The sequence below is a fragment of the Psittacula echo genome, assembly GCF_963264785.1.
Source record: "Psittacula echo genome assembly, chromosome: 4".
Taxonomy (NCBI): domain Eukaryota; kingdom Metazoa; phylum Chordata; class Aves; order Psittaciformes; family Psittacidae; genus Psittacula; species Psittacula echo.
The window spans coordinates 50,108,105-50,115,495 of NC_137738.1; positions in this window are offsets into that span (position 1 = coordinate 50,108,105).

Sequence of the window (7,391 nt, forward strand, 5' to 3'; positions counted from 1 at the left end):
CCCACAGACCAATACCCAGCCCAACCCAAGCAGTGATCTAGCCCTTCCGGGTAGCTGCCCCCCAGTTTTATAGTGGGCATGACGTGCTGTGGTATGGAATACCTCTTTGGCTAGTTTGGGTCAGGTGTCCTGTCTCTGCTTCCTTCCGGCTTCCCCTCCTCCCTTGCAGAGCATGAGACTCAGAAAGTCCTTGGTCAGAGTAAACATTACTGAGCAGCAACTGAAAACATTGGTGTTATCAGCGCTGTTCCCAGGTTAAAAGTCAGAAACACAGCACTGCACCAGCTACTAAGAAGGAGAAAAATGACTGCTACTGCTGAACCCAGGACAGCATATGAACTGGAACTGTTGTTTAGGGCATAGGATAGTGAAGAAAAAAATTCTTCCAGAAAGATGTGTCTTTTATTTTCATCATTGCAATTTAAGCTTTGTTCTATGTCTAGGAGACTTTCTTGAGTCGGCATCTTTAAATAGCAGCACCATCTTGAAAGGAAGATGGAGAGTAATATGTAGGTTTTATATTCATTATAGCAGAAGCCCTCAATAAATAAAAGTACTAGTGGAATTTTTAAATTTTTTTAAATTAACAAATATATAGAAAATGTAATCTTTTCTCAGATTACCGAATTGTTTGCAGCAGACACTTTTTCTTCCCTGCATTGAAGTTTCCTGATACTCCATTATGAATCAAAACTCACAGGTCTTCTGTTTGGACTGTTTCAAGACAGATAAGTGAAATGCTGCGACCACAGGTAGTGTATTTCCTTCTTTGCATAAGGACTTGTCTCTTCTTTTTAAATGCTAGCAGTAGTGCCAGCAAAAGACAAGATGGCTTACAGAACTGCCATCTTTTCATTGTGCATTTCTGGAAAAATAACAAAAAGCAACATGCTGTGTGATTTAAAATGCTAGTTTTGTAACAAGCTTCCCATGCAAGTGCTGTCATGAGCAGCAGTCATACTATCTCCATATAAGATTCCACTGGGGACATTTGGAAATTGGAAGCAAGTGAAGCAGAACTATCTTTGAGAAAAGCATTTTTGCTCTTCTGAATGTAAATCTAAAAAATTGAGAAAATAGAATTTCTTCACAATTTTGAATGATGTCACTGAAATGTTTTATATGTCTCATTGTATCTATCTGTGGTCATTTCAGTTGTGAGTTCAAACTTCACGCCATTCCATACCATCTCAAATTCTTCTCACTATCATTGTGGGCAAAAAGGTGTGGAGCACTAGGAAAAGTGAACAGATGACTCCCATTTGAATACATATATCCCTATCGAAATGCATCATTAAGGAAAACATCAATTATTCCTCCTGCTGCAGGAAAAAAAAAAAAAATCGAATCTTGTTATGTAATACATGTAATTAATTACCTACAAGCACTACTAATAAGATTCCTAAATATTACTGTTTCTGGAAAAAGAAACTAGAACTGAACTACAGCTTCCTTCATCAAGAAAGCATGAGGGTGTTAAAAGCCTCCTGTGACATGACCAGATATGCAAGCTTTGTTAAAGCAGGAATTTTACAAAGTGACAGGTATCTCAAAGAAGGTGCACCTCTCCCATAGTCATTAGCATTTTATTCCACATAACACATGCCATTACTGTCTATCATTGATTAAAGAGCTAGATCTTAATGCTTAAATTACAGGAAATATTTTAGAAAAATATTGATGTTCCAAGGAAAATAGCTAAAACATCTTCAGCAGAAAAAACTGGCACAAAATCATCTTTATAGATTTCCATTATGCTTAAAGATTGTTAGGATGGGTTTTAGGTTTCCACATAATAGTGGAGTGCTGGGACATATTCTAATGGGGAGAAGTGTGTTTGCGCTAAATCTAGACTGATGTCATGAGGATCTCCTGTGTGACATGATTATGCAAGTCTCCCAAATAACCGAGTCCTGCTGACAGTTTAGACAGGAGTTGTGTTTTATTCAAATAGTTTAAGATGGTACACAAAATCCTAAGCATCAGGTCTTCATGAAAATATACTGTAAAATGTAATTTAACAATTCCAAGCTTTATGAAAAAGAGATTGTGATTTGTTGTTCTGTTACTCTTCATGCCTCTTTCTGAAAGGCAAATGCTGTCTGTAACAAAGACTACCAAATGGGGCAAGTAAAGCAAACCCATTGATGACATCAGGAAATTTACATTTACTATGAGAATAGTTATGAAAATTGTATTTATGCCAACATTTTAAGCCTAATCCAACATTTTAGTTCCAACACAATACAAATCTATAGTCTATGTTACCTGGTATTTCAAGGACTTAACCCCATATAAAAGATTATTAGTTCATGTAGATTTTGTCTCAACAGTCCTCTTGTTGACCAATTTTAGCCACCGTGCTCTCTGTTTTTTAATTCCAGTGAAGATTTAAGAAGGGACTGTCAGTTTACTGGCAAATTTTTGCCTCAGTTTACCGAGGCAAATTTTTGGAGAAGCTCTGGTTTTGATTTTTACATTTCAGTGGTGTTAGCAGCTGGAGTATGGAGCCGGAGAGCAATGTTCTTTGATTAAAACTGAAGGAAGAGAGTAAAACTAAGAATAAATGCGGTAGAATGAAGGGAATGATCCCATTTCTGTCGAAATCAACAGCAATGCTCCCTTTAAATATAGTACCCCAAATATTTCTTTTACTGAAGTGTTGCTTGAGCCTTCTTAAAGTGCAGAGTATTCAGCCACTATGCAGTAAAACATTTCAAGATATATTTAACTTTAAATATGAATAACGCAACTGAAAAAAAAACCAACCATATTGCTGTTGGACAATGTTCTCAGTGTCCTGCTAAACTGACTCAGTTTTAGCCTACAAAGCTATAAAAATAATAAGAAAAATAATAAGAGTCATGCTATACAAATAATATTAGAGTCTTACTTTATATTAGAAATTCACTAAAATATGGTTGCTAGATAAAAATTACTACTTTGTAGTTTTCAGAGTTCAGTTTAGCTCAGCAGTAAGGTTCATCACATAATCTTCTTCTCCTCCTCAGAAGGTGTTCTGAAACAGTGGAGAAATATCTTAAATCCTGAGTTAGACAGAATGACTTCATGCCTTTTTCATTTTTATCTCTGTGGGAGGTACCTCTGTAGTCACATGCCCCAAAGACAGATGCATGGTAACATGTTGCAATAACTTTTTTTTTTTTTCTCAGCTCCTTAGAAAATGTTTTGTGTTTTTTTTCTGGTATGGAATTTATACTTGTAAATAGTGGATTTTTATTACATACATACATGCATACATACATACATTTATATATAATAATTACTGGTTGGAAAACATGCATTATATTCAAGTTTCCCTCCTTCCAGAGAAATTTTGCAATGCTTAGGGATTTGAGTTTTCCCACTAGAATCAAGTAAAACATACTGGGAGATGCAGTACCTTTAGAGGATTGTGTACTAAAGCAAATCAATCTGAAAGATATGTCCTAGCTCACAAAATTAAATGGAAAGACACCCTTGAAATTTTTGGCCCATTTTAAATGTGCATTCCACTGTCTATCATTTTTGTAGTCAAGAGTGAGAAGTCTGTAAACAACACTTTCATTTCTGAACCAGTAGCCCAGAACACTGCAGATTCTCAGCATAGTTTATATCAAGAAAATATTTTAGAAGAGACCATGGAGGTAGCTACTATGCTAAAATGTAAAAAGAAAAATTAAGAGATAGGGCAAACCTCTATACAAAGATACCATTGAAGGATTTTCTTTATGTTTTTAAAGGTCTCTGTTCTGCTTAAAGAATTGTAAATGCCTGTTAGGGATAATCTAGATATGAACGTGAAATCTGTTGCCTATTTCCAGTAAATTACTGGCATAAGATGCTTAAGAGGACAAGAAAAATAACAGCGGAGCCATTCATTAATGTCTAAAAATTTCTGTTATTAATAATTATGTAACAATCATATCAATCTGCCACTCCACATATTTTATCACATCATTGCGTCAAATCTCATTTATAAATGGGTTATAACTGAATAGTTATTTATGAATATTTGATTTGCTTAAATGGTAATTAACATAGAAGCTTGATAAAGGGGAGCCTGTTATTCATTATTTCCATATGGCTCCCAGGATTTATTATATCAAAATCCTGAGTACAGCACAATTACTTTCAGAGAAGTATTGATAACTTCACCAAAGTGATAATGATTGAAGGGGATCATGTCAAAATGTATTAACCTGATACTAGGAGAAGAATGCTTTAGAAGAACTTTCTTTCAAAGGTATTTGTAAGCAATTTTCCAAACATTTAAGTTAAAGGATATACTCTGTAACAAAATGCTCTGCAGGATGAGCTTGACTATCTTAGCATATTGCTAATTGCTTCATCACATCTGCAGATGAGCACACAGCAGGCTGACTGGAGCCTCTGTTGATGAAGTTTGCCAAAATATCAATTTATTCATTGAGCTGAAATGAAGCACAAGGATCTTTGTCGGTATCTCTTTGTTTGTTTTACTATCTCTTCTGAAAATATCTTTTTTTCTTCACAGCTTGACCAGAGCTGGATAACATCTTCCTCAGGAGAGCAGTTCTGTTATGGTTATTTATACCTAACTAGACAGTTTGTTACGTACCCATCTGCTCAAATTCTCATTGATTCCAGTGTGAATTTATGGCAGAGGAGGTACTGCTTACTACTTTCTTTCATTTTACCTGTCAACAAAAGCCATCATGTTTATGCACAGGGTAATGACATTCTCTTTCTGGTATTTTTTCCATCTGAAAAAATCTATTGATGTTAACCTTGGTCTCCCAGTTACATTCCAGCACACATATTTAACTTTTTTTTATTGTTATTATTTAAATTCCCTCGACAGTTTCCAGTTGTTACAGCGCTCCTGTTTTCACCAGAGCTGTTAAATGGCATGGCTGTACACTGCTGGCTGAAACATGAGAGCCTCCTTTTTTCATTTAGTCGTCAGCTGTGTTTCAGCTCTACAGTTTATTTACCATGGGGTCTGAAACATCTTACTGTTCTCATAGAGTTTCTTCCATTGAGGGAAGCTTAAATCCATATCTTTAGGGGAAAAAAAATGCTTCTGAGTTGCAATAAATTTTAAAATCTCTTCTGTTACTAACTTCACTGGTAACCAGTTTAATTCAACTAAAATCCCCTTATCTGTGATTTGATTATTTAAAAGCACTTGACAACGCTGAGACCAATGTCAGGTATGCTGACCAGGCATGTTTCACAGTGTTTCCTAATTCAGTGTCTTTCCCTGTGAAGTTAGACTGTGGTCCTCTGGAGTCATGGACTGTCATGGATAGAATAACATGGTAGAGTATGATTTCTATAAGTATGCTTTATATTCGTTGCCAGCGACTTTGTCTTCAGAACTTAGGACGTGCAGTCTTGTGACATAAGAAGTGTTCAAGCATGATGGCTTAGGACCCTGTGGAGTAATGAACTCTCATTATAAAAATGTTGGAGTTTGCTAGTCCAAGTTTTTCACACATAGTATTACTTAGAGGGGTTTGGGTTGAAATGAGCACTCTGGAATAAAAGACTACGAAAAGGCAATACTCGAAAATGAAAGTACCAAACATAAAAGCATTACAATAGCAGTGGCATCAGGTGCAGTGAATGATGTTTGCCCTCCATTGTTCAGAGCAGCCATCTGTTGCACAATAGGAAAGAAAAGTTGTTAGAAATTTGCTGGTATAGGAAATATCCCAATTTTATGAAGTTCTTTGAAACTACATCAAAGTAAAAATGACTATGTAAATATAGGCACTAATTTATTTAAGGGCAATGAGTCTCCCATGGCATTCTCAGTGCAAATTTTAGGTAAGAAATGACTGTGCAGTTGAGTATGCAACACCTGTGCCAATCTGATTTGAACCTGCTCTTAGAACCAATGTTTCTGACAAAAAAAAGTTTGAAAAATAACAAAGCTATTCTTTACAAATGATTTTTCAGGCCCATGGTGTGTTGAAAGGGGATTTTAGAAATACTAGCAAAGTACCCACCTTTTGTCCTGTAATGATGCATATGAACTCTACAGATCCATGAATTCTGGAAATAGGAAAGCCTTTTGGTGTGAGACATTCTGAAAAACATTGAAAACACTGGACTTCTTGAAACAGCTCTGTTTTTTTTGACCTGTGGAGAAATTCAAAGTCTTATCTCCATAACATGAAAATAACACAAGGTAAGGCATGAATTTAAGCTTCATTTGCTGTTTTACGGACAGTCTCCACATAGATAAATTTATTTGGATTTAGGACCTCTATAGGATTCAGCTTAATCCTCATCTACAGGATAGATATTCTGCCTTCACTGTAGTGTGTCAACATGGATAGCTACTGCAAAACATATATTGATTACAGTGTCCCTTTTCAGTGGTCCTCAGTGACAGGACCAGAACAGGTATTGGTCGATGAGAAAATGAACATGCGCCAGCAGTGCGCTCTCACAGCCCAGAAAGCCAACCGTATCCTGGGCTGCATCAAGAGGAGCGTGACCAGCAGGTTGAAGGAGGTGATCCTGCCCCTCTACTCTGCTCTCGTGAGACCTCACTTGGAGTATTGTGTGCAGTTCTGGTGTCCTCAACATAAAAAGGACATGGAACTGTTGGAACAAGTCCAGAGGAGGGCCACGAGGATGATCAGGGGACTGGAGCACCTCCCATGCGGAGACAGGCTGAGAAAGTTGGGGCTGTTCAGCCTGGAGAAGAGGAGGCTGCGTGGAGACCTCATAGCAGCCTTTCAGTATCTGAAGGGGGCCTACAAGGATGCTGGGGATGGACTCTTCATCAGGGACTGTAGTGACAGGACAAGGGGTAATGGGTTAAAACTTCAACAGGGGAAGTTTAGATTGGATATAAGGAAGAAATTCTTTACTGTGAGGGTGGTGAGTCACTGGAATGGGTTGCCCAGGGAGGCTGTGAGTGCTCCATCCCTGGCAGTGTTCAAGGCCAGGTTGAATGAGGCCTTGGGTGTCATGGTGTAGTGTGAGGTGTCCGTGCCCATGGCAGAGGGGTTGGAACTAGATGATCTTAAGGTCCTTTCCAACCCTAACTATTCTATGATTCTATGATGGTCACAATGAGAAACACAAGAGGGTCCCTCTGAACATGAGGAAACACTTTCTTACTATGAGGGTCATGGAGCACTAGCAGAGGTTGGCCAGAGAGGCTGTGGAGTCTCCATCCTTGGGCAAATGGCTCTATGTGTCCCTGCTTGAGCAGGAGGAGTTGAACCAGATGACCTCCGGAAGTCCCTTACAATCTCAATCACTCTGTGATTTATTAATTTGATTTACTCATTGCAGGAGAATTTATCAGATGAGGAGAGGGTAGAATGATTTTTTGCCCTCATTACAGAAAAAGGCTGATGATATTCTTAACTTAAATACTAGCGAAC